The following is a 13,960-nucleotide window of genomic DNA, read 5'->3' as shown; positions in this document are numbered from 1 at the left end:
CACCATCGCGCGAACCGCGGCGGATTTCCTCGTTCGCTCTTTCGGTGGCGACGTCGACGGACGGCGGCAGATTTCGACATGGCTCTCACCAGAAAGAGGAACCGCGCCGTCTCCCCGAGAAGAAGTAGCGAGAGCGCCAAAGAATATGTAAAATAATCCGGGCAGATGGCCTAGTGAAGGAACGGCACGTCGCCTGGCTCCGGCGGAACACTGGGAACATTCTAGTGCGCCGCTTTTGTGCGCCGTGCTCAAAGTGTGCATTCATTCTGTCGGCCGCCGCGGCGGCCGACGAGCGCCTCCGATACCCGGCCACTTCCGGCTTATTTCTCCGGGCCGAATAGCGATGGACATTTTCTACTTTCTCTTTCTTCATGGTGACTTCCCGGAATGATAACAAGCGAGATTGCGTGAGGGCGCACGTGGCACATGACAGTCATTGGCGCTAGCCTTTAGCATGACCCATCAACTGGCCCGTTGTATTTTCCCGCTGGAGAAAACTCACGCAAGCCCGGGGAGAATGCGCCAACTCATGACCGGACGTTTGGTCGACCGGACGTTTGATCCGTCCGGCGACCAAAGCGTCCGGCGACCAAACGTCCGGCGACCAAATGTCCGGTCGACCAAATGTCCGTTCTACCAAACGTCTGTTCTACCAAACGTCCGGTCGACCAAACGTCCGTTCTACCAAACGTCCGTTCTACCAAACGTCTGTTCTACCAAACGTCCGTTCTACCAAACGTCCGTTCTACCAAACGTCCTTTCGACCAAACGTCCGTTCCACCAAACGTCCGTTCCACCAAACGTCCGTTCTACCAAACGTTCGTTCTACCAAACCTCCGGTCGACCAAACGTCCGTTCGACCAAACGTCCTTTCGACCAAACGTCCGTTCGACCGAACGTCCGTTCGACCGAACGTCCGTTCGACCGAACGTCCGTTCGACCGAACGTCCGTTCGACCGAACGTCCGTTCGACCGAACGTCCGTTCGACCGAACGTCCGTTCGACCGAACGTCCGTTCGACCAAACGTCCGTTCGACCAAACGTCCGTTCGACCAAACGTCCCTTCTACCAAACGTCCCTTCTACCAAACGTCCCTTCTACCAAACGTCCGTTCCACCAAACGTCCGTTCCACCAAACGTCCGTTCCACCAAACGTCCGTTCCACCAAACGTCCGTTCCACCAAACGTCCGAGTACCCCTCACCCCGACCCTAACCCTATCGAGAGAAGAATGAGCACAGCACCAAAAGTCCAAAAGAGATGTAATTTGTCGTCCGTGAGTTCTATTGTGCAGCCTTGCGCAGAAAAAATCCATTCTTGCCCGAGTTCATCGGACGCATCCCGCAAACAAACGCAAGTTTTACAGGCGGGCCAGGGGTCAGGGGTCAAGGGTCAGCCAACCAATACATTGGAACTTCTGAAGAGCAGGTCAATACACACACCGGCAGTAGAAAGTGGCTTTTTCCACTCAAACATGGAACCTGAACAAACACCGTCCACATGGCAGATGTGGGCAGCATGCGCTAAACCTCGGACTAAAAAAAAATGCTATTTTCCTTAGCTCGCTGAAACGAGCTGACTTGAAAGTTTTTTTTTCTAGAATGCGAGAGAACACACGACTTTTGGCTTGTGCTAGAAAGCCCATTGTCAGCCAAAAAATGAGCCCAACTCCGGATGTGATGATAGCACATCCATCCGGATCGATTGACGTCCTTTGTGGCTCACTTTGTAATATCGTCACATGTCGTATGGTTGCTCAAAGAATCAATATTTTATGATGGTGAAATTGGTCATTTACATTGATTTGGGTGGATGCATCGATCAGCGTGACCGGACGTTTGGTCGCCGGACGTTTGGTCGCCGGACTTTTGGTCGCCTGGACCCAAACAACCGGCGACAAAACAAGGTAAAACAAGACGGTCTACGCATGAATAAAAGCCAACAATGGCCATAAGCAGTTTCACTGAGCCCACGTGTGAGTGTAGAAGAGTTTGTATGTACATGTGCTGTCCCTTTAAGAAGCGACGTCAGTCAGTCGGTCTTCTTAACAAGTTCTCCAACAAAAAACAATAAATGTCCGGGAAATTTGGAGCTTTTCTTTAGACTAATAATTACTGGGGCATTAAGTATGACTAAATAGTCATTCGCAGTTTGTATTTAGGGAATTTGAGCAACCATTTAAGCAGCGACCAAACGGTCGAGTACAATCGATCAGTGACACAACAATCCAAAATGCAAAAAAAGAAGCATGGACAAACCTGCCGCTTTCTTGATATAAATTGCCTTTTGAAAGACATATTTCAGCTGCAAACGTCCAAAATGTCCACCATGCTTTTGGTTTGCTGTGATGTTATTATTTGGTGTTCATCTTTAAACAGGTTTGTGCTGACTCATTGGACCTGAATTTCAATGAAATTGCTTGACTTTGAACTCATCCGAGGGTGTGCACATTTTTGCAACCACCTCGTTTCAGTTATTTCGTTTTACTTCCTTCTTTGAATGGAGTCGCTAATGCTAGCGGCGTTTCGGGGAAACCAACGTTCCGACGGAAAAGGGATCGCTGCTATTGAAACGGCGGATTGGGCGTTTCTCACCGTCCGTGTCGGCGAATGAGATGAATTGCCATTTTTATGACCTCGCTAATGTTAGCGAGCTCATTCTTGTTTCCTTCTACGCACCCCAAATAAAAGCAGCTAAGCATGCACTGCCAATGCTGAGAATTGTAAAAACAAAAACGTGACTAAATCATGGTGAGAATTGAAAAAAAAACTACCGTATTTTCACGACTATATGGCGCATCGTATTTAAAGGCGAAGTGTCAGTAACGAGTGCTATTTCTGTATTTTAAACACACAAAGGACTCACCGTTTTTTAGACGCATATATGTTATATATCATACATGAATATCTAACCGCAATAGCGCTGGCTACCGGAAGCAGCCCCAGACTCTTTTTTCCGGTTTCCGGAGCGCAGTGACTGCTGGGATACATAGTTCTTGCACGCTACACCCACACGCTAAAAACACGTTTTTAAAAAGGCAACGGAAGCAAAGCGGAGTTCGGTTGTACTTTATTTAGACATTTTACAACTTACTCACGTCATCATCACCCACAGATCCATCAAAGTCCTCATTTTCTGTGTCTGAATTGAACAATTGTCCAAATGAGTCATCGAAAACGCTGAGTTTTATACGTTCGTCCAGGCGGCCACAATCCATTCTCAAATAGTGGCTAGCTAGTAGCTAGCTAGTAGCTAGCGTAACTATCCCAGCACTCCCTTCCACGCTTCTTAAAGCTGTGTTGATAATCGATGTCCAGGCCACAATCCATTCGCAAATAGTAGCTAGCTAGTAGCTAGCGTAACTTTTCCAACGGTGCTTTCTAGTAGCTAGCTAGTAGTTAGTGTAACTTTTCCAACGGTGCTAGTTAGTAGCTAGCGTAACTTTTCCAACGATGCTTTCTAGTAGCTAGCATAACTTTTCCAACGGTGCTTTCTAGTAGCTAGCTAGTAGCTAGCGTAACTTTTCCAACGGTGCTTTCTAGTAGCTAGCTAGTAGCTAGCGTAATTTTTCCAACGGTGCTTTCTAGTAGCTAGCTAGTAACTAGTAGAGTCGGTGTACCCTATCTACTGATACATTTTATTTTATCGTGATAACAATTTTAGTATTGGTCCATATATAAAGCGCACTGGATTATTAGGCGCCCTGTCTATTTGGGAGAAAATTGATGACTTTTATGTGCGCCTTATAGTCGTGAAAATACGGTATCTGTTTTCAGTGCTATTATCAAGCTGCTCTTTGTGGATCTTTTGCTGTTGATTTGCGTCAAACTCATTTGGCACGCCGGAGGAAAGCCGGCGCGGGCAAAAGAAACAAGCGGCAAAGGACGTTAGCGAGCAAGCGCCACTCTAATCTTGCTACTTATTTGTCCCATTGTCTCTCTTTTGTTGTTGTTCAGCAAAGCTCTCTCATGCCGAGTGACACGTCGACCACAGGCCACGCCCACTTGGCCGCCCGCAGACTGATGATGACTAAAAGTGGCAAACAAAGCTTTTTCTGAACCTGCTTGGAAAGGAAAAGAAAAAAAAGGTAAGGGTGAAACAACCCACGCGTCAGGTGGAGCCAAAAACAAACCCCGGTGTTTTCCCGATCGTGACAAACCGATTCTGGGCGGTGACGGCGAAGTGGCGGAGGGCGCCCGTCGTGCGAGCTTTCGTGAGTCAGTCACGCGGAGCGCAGACAAGTTGAAACTACGCGCGATTGGCATAAAGCAAGGGTGTCAGACTCGGGTTGGTTTGCAGGTCGCTTTAACGTCAACTGGATTTCACGTGGGCCGGACCATTTTAGATATAATATTTAGATTTTTTTTATATAAATGGATTAAAAGAACTGGATTGAAAGCCCTGAAAATTCCGTTTTTTATAGATCTAAAACAATGTTTATTTTAGCTTTTTTTATATATATATTTTTAGATTTTACACAATGATTTTTTAACTAAAAACAGAAAAAAATAGATAAAAAATGATTGATTTAAAAGGGGGAAAAATCAGGAAATTTAATATACATCTATACTTCCCTTCATTTGAATTTGATCCTAAAACAGAAAGTCGGCACTCATGATTGACTTTCCCGGGCCACACAAAATGATGCGGCGGGCCAGATTTGGCCCCCGGGCCGCCACTTTGACACCTGTGCTGTAAATGGTTCAGTCACCGTCAAACAAATGAAAAATCCCAATATGATAAACCGTCAACAATGTTGTTGTCGACCGAACGGCACAGAGACGGAAATGGGAATCGCTACCGGGCCACTGATTGGTCGTTTCAATGTTGTTGTTGTTGTTGTTGTTGTTGGAGAAAAGAAACGGCAATCTACAAATGTGACTTTTTCAGACCAGTCAATCACAGTTAATTTTCCAAAAGGACTTCATCGTCATTTTGCTACCATTGAACTCGATTTGAGATAATAACCAAACTGAAAGAGCTTTTTTGTTTGCCGAAAATGGTGCTTTTAGCACTTGTAATCTCATGTTAATGAGAAAGTCAATCCTAAACGAAGCATTTTCTTCCTCCAATCGAGGGCCCAGAACGAGGCGTCCAATTGGTGGCTTTGTTCTTCTCCCCCGACTAAAATTGCTGATGGATCAGAATGAAATGTAATCTTTATATCTAAGTCCCGATTAATTAGATTAGCTAACCGCGGAATTAAAACGGCTCCTCGTCTGTTGTCGGCGGATCACAAAGAAATACCTTCCAAGCCGGATTTTTCATTTCTTCGATTGCTGCCTGAATTCATTCTGGACTTATTGTTGCCTGGCTAGTCTTCATTTGGATACAGATATAAACATTTCAACTGACAACTCTGTTTTAAGCTAAATGGAATATGCTAATATTGATTTTTAGCTACCGTTTTGTCAATCTAATTTAAAAAAGGGAGATTTTTCACTATTAGCCATGTTAAAGTGCCTATCATATTTATCTTAACTGCTTACATTTTTTTCTGCAAATGAGAAAACATTATCCTTAATTATGGCTAAGAACAACAAAAAAACAATTTTTGGATGACGTGTCAATTGTACCTTGTCTGAACTTGTAACACGACTTTCCAATAATCTTTGCTTGTCAGTCACATGACGTGAGCAGTTAGCGATAAGCGCTACGTCATTTTCGGCGGCGGCCGACCGGGTGAGCGGGCCAGACTTTATGGCACAGGTGTCAAAGTGGCGGCCCGCGGGCCAAATCTGGCCCACCGCATCATTTTGTGCGGCCCGAGTAAGTAAATGATGAGTGCCGACTTTCTGTTTTAGTATCAAATTAAAAGAAGAGTATAGATGTATATTATATTTCCTGATTTTCCCCCTTTTAAATCAATCATTGTCATTTTTTAATCCATTTTTTCTGTGTTTTTAGTTCAAAAATCATTTTGTAAAATCTAAAAATATATTTTAAAAAAGCTGAAATAAACATTGTTTTAGATCTATAAAAAACTGAATATTCAGGGTTTTTAATCCAGTTCTTTTAATCCATTTATAAAAAAAAAAATCTAAATATTATATCTAAAATGGTCTGGCCCACATGAGATGTGGTCACCATGAATGTGGCCCGCCAATCAAACTGGTTTTGACACCCCTGATTTCGAGCCACACAGTTTAGTTTTAGCGATTCGCGCCTTTGGCGTGGGGCGGAGCCTAAAAGAAGGCCACCGCATCAGGAGGGAGGCGTTGTTCCAAGATGGCGTCGAGCGCGCTCGTCATCGGCGCCCCCGGGCTCTGCGTGTTCAGCCGTACAACAGAGGCAGCCTTTTTTCGCCCCTATGTTAATCCCGCCTCCCCCCGCCTGGCGCCCGCCCACCTCGGCACGCCGCCACAAAGAACCGAGTCCCGGGCCCGCGCTAGCGGACCAACCGTCACGTCACGGTTCGGTCCAAAAAAGTGTCAAACAGATCGGCGCTCTGTAACGAGAAACGGCGGGACCCGCGTCACTCCCGCGACCCGAGGCCGGCCGGGGCCGAGCCACGTCGCCCCCGTGACCCGAGGCTGACGCGCGGCCGCCATTGTTCCCCCGCCCGCCGCGGCGCGTGGGCTTTGTCCGCGCGCCACAATGCGGCTCAGAGTGAAGCGGCCACGTTTTTTGTTTGGCGACCATTTACCGGTCGGTGGTGACCCTATTCAGAACGCATTGATTGGCGTGCCGGGGGAGGGGGAGGGGTGACTTCCTATCCAAAAACCATTCAACAGGACCACTTAGCTACTGTATCTTCCCCTTTTGGACTACGCTTATATTTTTAAAAATGTATTTTAGAAACAATCCATATTTCTTTTCATATAATTGAAAAAGATTAACAGTTAATACCACCTCCCCCTAGTAATATTTATTTACCGTATTTACTCGCACATAAGCCGCATTTGTCGAACAAAAAAAATGATGACTTAATCGAGGGTACGGCTTATATGCGCATAAAAAGACAACATGAGCGCTTCCGCAGATCCTTCCTCCCATCAGCTGTCAGGCTCTTTAACAAAACAAATGGCTGAGTGTTAAGACCAACCGTATGCATGCATGTACATCTATGTGTATGTATGTATATATGTGCTAATATATGTGTATGTATATGTATAGGTGTATGTACACGTATGTGTGTATGTGTTTATATATGTATATATGTATGTATGTATATATATATATATATATATATATATATATATATATATATATATGTATATATATGTATGTATGTATATATATATATATATATGTATGTGTATATATATACATATGTATGTAAGTATATATATACATATGTATGTAAGTATATATATATACATATGTATGTAAGTATATATATATGTATGTATATATATATGTATGTGTATATATATATGTATGTATGTATATATATATATATGTATGTGTATATATATACATATGTATGTAAGTATATATATATGTATATATATATATTTATGTGTATATATATGTATGTATGTATATATATATGTATGTATATATATATATATACATATATATATATATATATATATATATATATATATATATATATATATATATATATATATGTATGTATATGTATGTATATATATGTATATGTATGTATACATATCAGTGGCGGTCCGTGCATTTTCTCGTAGCGCCTTCAACGGTCGTATTTCTGGCATAGTCCGCCTTGAAAATGGCTTTAAATCAACACAACAATATATTTGCTTGTGCAGCTAGCTCCAAATACAGTTTGGTAGCTCTGGCTAATCACTAGCCAATCATAGTTGGTGAAAGCCATGACGTATCCCTACGCCTGCGAGAAGGCATTGTGGTGTTGCCAACTGGAATTCTGATTGGTTAAAGCAACAGTCTTGCTTGTGATCTAGAACAATGTATATTTGAGCTTTTTTTTTCCTTATTAGGGGAAAACGTCTTTTTAAAGTTATGTCCAATATTAAAGTGGAAAACTGAAAATATTTTTAGATATTTATTTTTAGATGAAATGCTTTTTGAACTTGGATTAAAAAAATGCAATGATTGATTTAAAAAAGGGAAAATCAGGAACTATAATACACATCTATATTCTTTATTTTGAATTTGATCCTAAAACAGAAAGTCAGCACTCATCATTTACTTTCTCAGGCCACAAAAAATGATGCAGCTGGCCAGATTTGGCCCCCGGGCCGCCACTTTGACACCTGTGTCGTAAAAAGAAAGCTAGCCGGAGTTGATGTCAACTGTAGGGAACGCCCATGTTCCCGCGTGGCCTCAGGTCGCAGGGTGCTTCCCCCGAGTCAGCGGGTTCACGGGTGGGCGTGGCTTCCCGTGGCCCCCACCGCGGGACAAAGTCAATGTGGGAAACGGCGGTGGCCGCTAGCGTCCCCCCCCCCAAAAAAAGCCAAATTCCGGCAGCCTACGTCGCGTCGACGTGGTCCGCTGGCAACGTCAGGCAGTTTTTATCCTGGAATGACCTGGCGGTGGCGAGGCGAGAACATCCCGTTCGTGGGTTATTAATAGCTCTCCTTGCGTCACCCAACTGCCGCGCTGCTAGACACGCAACCCACGGAGCTACAAACTGTGCCAGCCAACCACAAACACACACACACACAAAAGACATTTAAAAAAAAAAAAAGAGCGATTCGACGTACGTCCTCCGGCTGCCAACTGGCGTGACGACACAAACCCGCACGCCGCAGTCATTGGCCGCCGTGGATGCCAATAGACACTCAATCCATTTGGACTGGGAGTTGTGGCTAGCCACCCAGTACAAAAGGATCGAACGTCCATCTACGTCACAGGTGTCAAAGTGGCGGGGCGGGGGCCAAATCTGGCCCGCCGCGTCATTTTGTGTAGCCCGGGGAAGTCAATCGTGAGTGCCGACTTTCTGTTTTAGGATCAAATGAAAATGAAGAGTGTAGATGTATATTAAATTTCCTGATTTTCCCCCTTTTAAATCAATCATTGTCATTTTTTAATCCATTTTTCTGGGTTTTTAGTTCAAAAATCATTTTGTAAAATCAAAAAATATATATCAAAAAAGCTAAAATAAACATTGTTTAGATGTATATTAAATTTCCTGATTTTCCCCCTTTTAAATCAATCATTGTATTTTTTTAATCATTTTTGTTTCTGTTTTTAGTTCAAAAATCATTTTGTAAAATCTAAATACATCAAAAAGCTAAAATAAACATTGTTTAGATGTATATTAAATTTCCTTATTTTCCCCCTTTTAAATCAATAATTGTCATTTTTTAATATATTTCTTCTGTGTTTTTAGTTCCAAAATCATTTTGTAAAATCTAAATATATTTTTAAAAAAAGCTAAAATAAACATTGTTTTAGATCTATAAAAAACGGAACATTCAGGGCCTTTAATCCAGTTCTTTTAATCCATTTATAAAAAAAATATCTAAATATTACATCTGAAATGATCCAGCCCACGTGAAATCAAGTTGAGGTGAAAGCGGCCCGCGAACCAACCCGACTCTGACACCCTTGATCGGAGTCCATGGCACCGAAAGCGCTTTCGGCTCATTGGAGCAAAATGAACGTAGTCGTCAACTGTTACTCCTTTTGGAATAAATGCTGGGGAAAAGGATATTTTACAGGCAGAACACCCTTCCCCCCCCTCATAAAATCCGCAAAGGATTTGGAAGCGTGCACTCTGGGAGGATGGGGGGGGGGTGAATCTGTCCTCTGATAGGCTCCTTCCGGCTCTGACTCGACACTAGTACGTACGTAGATGGCCTGCTGTCATGTGGAAGAGAAAGGGAGAAAATAAAGCCTGAAATGTAAATATTGACACGATGTCTCGCTGCTGCGGACTCGGAAACGAGGGTTGGCGCCCGGGTCGCGTTGCCCGTGGAATGATGTCTTGTGTTCTGCATCTGCTCGTGTGCCACACCCGTGGCTCTGAGTTCAAAGGTCGCCTCGGACGCCGTGTGAAAGTGGCGTGCAAAAGGTCATTTCCGGTAGCGACGTTGACGTAGCGACATTGACGTAGCGACGTTGACGTAGCAACGTTGACGTAGCGACATTGACGTAGCGACTGCTTCTGTGTAAACCAAAACCTGCGGACAAAATGTTTGTTTTGTTTGTTTGTTTTTGTCCAAAAATATGTATTTAAATAGTAGTATATGGTTTGAACCATCTTAGATATCATATTTTGATTATTTTTTTATAAATGGATTAAAAGAACTGGATTAAAAGACCTGAATATTCCATTTTTATAGATCTAAAACAATGTTTATTTGAGGGGGTTTTTATATATATATTTAGATTTTACAAAATGATTTTTGAACTAAAAACGCAGAAAAATGGATTAAAAAAATGACAATTATTGATTTAAAAAAGGGAAAATCAGGAACTATAATACACATCTATATTCTTTATTTTGAATTTGATCCTAAAACAGAAAGTCACCACTCATAATTTACTTTCCCGGGCCACACAAAATGATGCGGCGGGCCACATTTGGCCCCCGAGCCGCCACTTTGACACCAGTGACTTAAAAAGTCACCTACGATTGGTTTCTCTTGACACTGATACCAAAACTGAAAGTGATACCGAACCGGTTTTGAAACAAAACCATTTAATAGCATTAACAGGCGTCATGTCTGTCAATTGGACAAGTGTGCGTGCAGTCGGGGAGTGGCCGTGATTGACAAGATATTAAAAAAAGAACGTCAATTTGCAGGATTTAGCGTTCAGAATAAATCTGTCATGTTTGAGTTAGTTGGGTGTGTTTCCTTGCATGTCCTGTCCGACTGATTTTATACGAGTTTCACCTGCTGTGACGCACCCAGCTGTTTGTGATTGTCATCAACCCAACCCTGTTTGGCATTTCTACAAAGTATTTCAGAGGATTCATGCCTTTAAACCAGTGGCGGGCCGTCAGGGCCTTCAAGGCCTTCTATGCTGGCCTAAGAAATATCTGAATCATATATTATATTTTGTCCATCAATGCTTATGAAATAATTCCAAATTGTCTGTTAGCTTCCTTTCATTGCTTTCCCCCCTGTTTGCACTGCTTCCAGATGTGTGTTTTCATATTGAAGCATTTAACCAATCACATTTCAGCCATTATTTGTTGCCAGGGTCAGAAATCTGCCTCAAGGCCTTCACAATCAGTTCTGCAGGCTCTGCTGCATTAAACAAGCGTCGATAAGACTGTTGCTTTAACCAATCGGATTTCTAGTTGGCAACATCACAATGTTTTGTCGCAGGCGTAGGGTTAGGGGGGTGCTGGAGCTAAAGCCTATGCCAGGCACGAGGTGGAGGAGGGACACCCTGAATCGGTGGCCAGCCAATCGCAGGGCACAATAAGACAAATGACCCATCGCTCACAGCTAATAACAATTTAGCATAGAAATTAGCCTAGCATGCATGTTTTTGGGATGGGGGATAAAACTGGAGTATGTGGAGAAAAGCTACGTTGGCTCGGGGGTAGCTTACAACACAGGTGTCAAAGTGGCGGCCCGGGGGCCAAATCTGGTCCACCACATCATTTTGTGTGGCCCGGGAAAGTAAATGATGAGTGCCGACTTTCTGTTTTAGGATCACATTAAAATGAAGCGTATAGATGTATATTAAATGTCCTGATTTTCACCCTTTTAAATCAATCATTGTCATTTTTTAATCCATTTCTTCTGTGTTTTTAGTTAAAAAATGGGAAAATCAGGACATTTAATATACATCTATACGCTTTATTTGAATTTGATCCTAAAACCCCGGGCCGCACAAAATGATGCGGTGGGCCAGATTTGGCCCCCGGCCCCCCACTTTGACACCTGTGCGCTGCATTATCAAACCCTGGTCGCCGGTCTTTTGGTCGCCCGGACCGCGACAACGGGCGACCAAAAGACCGGTGACCAAAACAAGGTAAAACAACATGATCTACGCAAAATGATTTTTGAACTAAAAACACAGAAAAATGGATTAAAAAATGACAATTATTGATTTAAAAGGGGGAAAATCAGGACATTTAATATACATCTATACTCTTCATTTCAATTTGATCCTAAAACACAAAGTCGGCGCTCATCATTGACTTTCCCGGGCCGCACAAAATGATGCGGCGGGCCAGATTTGGCCCCCGGGCCCCCACTTTCACACCTATGCGCTACACTATCAAACCCTGAATGATGACATCCTCCCTAAAACCATAAAAGAGGATGAAAAGTCCTCGTCAATCGTGGCGTGAAGGAAATTGTTGTTTGTGCATTGCTGCCAGCTTAGAGGGGAACAACACACCCCCAAATGTTAAAAAAACAACAACAACCCAAAATGTTCTGGTTCTAATGGTAGGCAATTGCTTGACTTGCAGTTCAAGTCCTCCTTTGATCAAATTGCCATCCCTATAAATGTCCGTGTCTGGTGCGAGAGTCCCACATCTGGTGTTTGGCCGTCTTGGACGCTGAGCTGAAAGTGGAAGTTTGTGCAGCTGAGCCGGGCGCCCTTTCCCACCCACCCCCAAGAGATCAGCCTCTGGGAACGCTGCCGTGTTTGAGCAAAACACTGGCTCGCAAAACCTTTTTCACAAAAGCAGAAGATTTTGAGCCGAACGTGCAAAGTGGAGACGGCGCCCTCAATAGCTTCTTCCCGGAGCTAGCTTCCAACCGCCCTCCCAGTAAACGCTTTCCCTATTGGGCGCCGCGTTGGCCCGAGGTCAACATCAGAACCTGACAGTACTCGGATGATTCGCCTAAAGACGTTTTGCCGACGGACGTTTGACAGGCGGACAGGTCGCCGAATGGACGTTCGGCCGAATGAAAGTTCGGCCGAACGGAGGTTTTGCCGAAACGGGATTCACGCGCTCGCCCCGCCCCCGGATGGTGTGTTTTTTTCAACCTCGGCCCGCGGGCCATATACGGCCCGTTAGGATTTTTAATCCGGCCCGCCGCCGGCGTTGTCCAAATGATAGTAAAAATCAATGATTCATTTCCCTTTGCCGCTCATCACTCTCAATTTATGAGTCTAGCGTCAATGTCAGCCGGGAATAAGCACTCTTGGGCGGGCAGATGTAGCAGAACCGAGCCGTAAAATGACAGCAATCGGGTCAAATCCATCCTAAAACAGCATTTAATGATTAAATACAAATACTGGAGCTCTTTGGACATTACAACCGAGCCCAGGGAAGTGAATTCCTCGGTAAAATGTCGCGATGATGTCGCGATAAGGCAAAAAAGCGTCTATATACGTCCATTCGCCAATTGGCTTAAAATGCTCTCAAACTCGGTCAAATCCGTTACGAACCTGACGTTAGCGTGTGGCGTTTGAACCCGCGATACCCTCTGAGCAAAGCCATTCTCGCGGAGGAAGTCGTTAGCCGCGAGCCGGCCACACCTCGTTCCCGTCCACTTCCCCAAAATGGATTTGTGCTGACGGCGTCGCGCGATGAGCTAGCTCTCTTTTGACAAGCGCTTGGCCGGCTACCCTCCCCCCTCCCCTTGACCTCTGACCCCGTCCTGGCCGTCACTGAGCCCCGGACGTCCGACTTTGGAGAGGCACGGAAGCAGCTTTTAGTCTTGACCTAGTTTGTTTCTAAAGCTCCACTAGCTAGCAAGAGAGCATGATGTGATGGTGGACTTTTTAGCACCGCTATTAAAAGATGTGGCTTTAAATGTCCTCATGGACTGCCACAGACGTCCAATGTAGTTGTTCTTTAGGCGTCAAAAAAGGTAAATAAGCTTTCTCCTATGCCAGGTTTCACTACATTTTGAGTTGAAAGCACTCACCCACTGACAAGCTAGCATCACGAGCACTTGTTGACATCGCCGTATAATCGTCGTTACAGCGACAAGGAAGGGTGTCAAACTCGGGTTTGTTCGCGGGCCGCAATAACATCAACTCGATTTCATGTGGGCCGGACCATTTTAGATATAATATTTAGGGTTTTTTTTATAAATGGATTAAAAGCCCTGAATTATGGGCCCGGTTCTGATATCTGAAAAGCTCCAGTGTTTGTA

General features: G+C 44.0%; 1 protein-coding gene across 2 annotated transcripts in view; it reads left to right on the top strand.

Annotated features, from left to right (window-relative positions):
- The window catches only part of otud7a (OTU deubiquitinase 7A), a 75,843-nt gene that overhangs the window by 47,247 nt on the left and 14,636 nt on the right, over nucleotides 1-13,960 (top strand). Inside the window, exons 16-17 of one of the 2 annotated variants that reach the window (XR_013299558.1) lie at nucleotides 3,956-4,086; nucleotides 12,319-12,703. The gene's annotated coding sequence lies outside the window, so the exon portion shown is untranslated. Of the gene's footprint in view, nucleotides 1-3,955; nucleotides 4,087-12,318; nucleotides 12,704-13,960 lie in introns of those variants that run through there. The other variant, XR_013299557.1, reaches the window with a different exon arrangement.

Source organism: Stigmatopora argus, chromosome 3, assembly GCF_051989625.1.
Source record: "Stigmatopora argus isolate UIUO_Sarg chromosome 3, RoL_Sarg_1.0, whole genome shotgun sequence".
NCBI classification, from domain to species: domain Eukaryota; kingdom Metazoa; phylum Chordata; class Actinopteri; order Syngnathiformes; family Syngnathidae; genus Stigmatopora; species Stigmatopora argus.
Note: the sequence above shows the minus strand (reverse complement) of the source record. Positions and strands in the feature narration are given on the sequence as shown.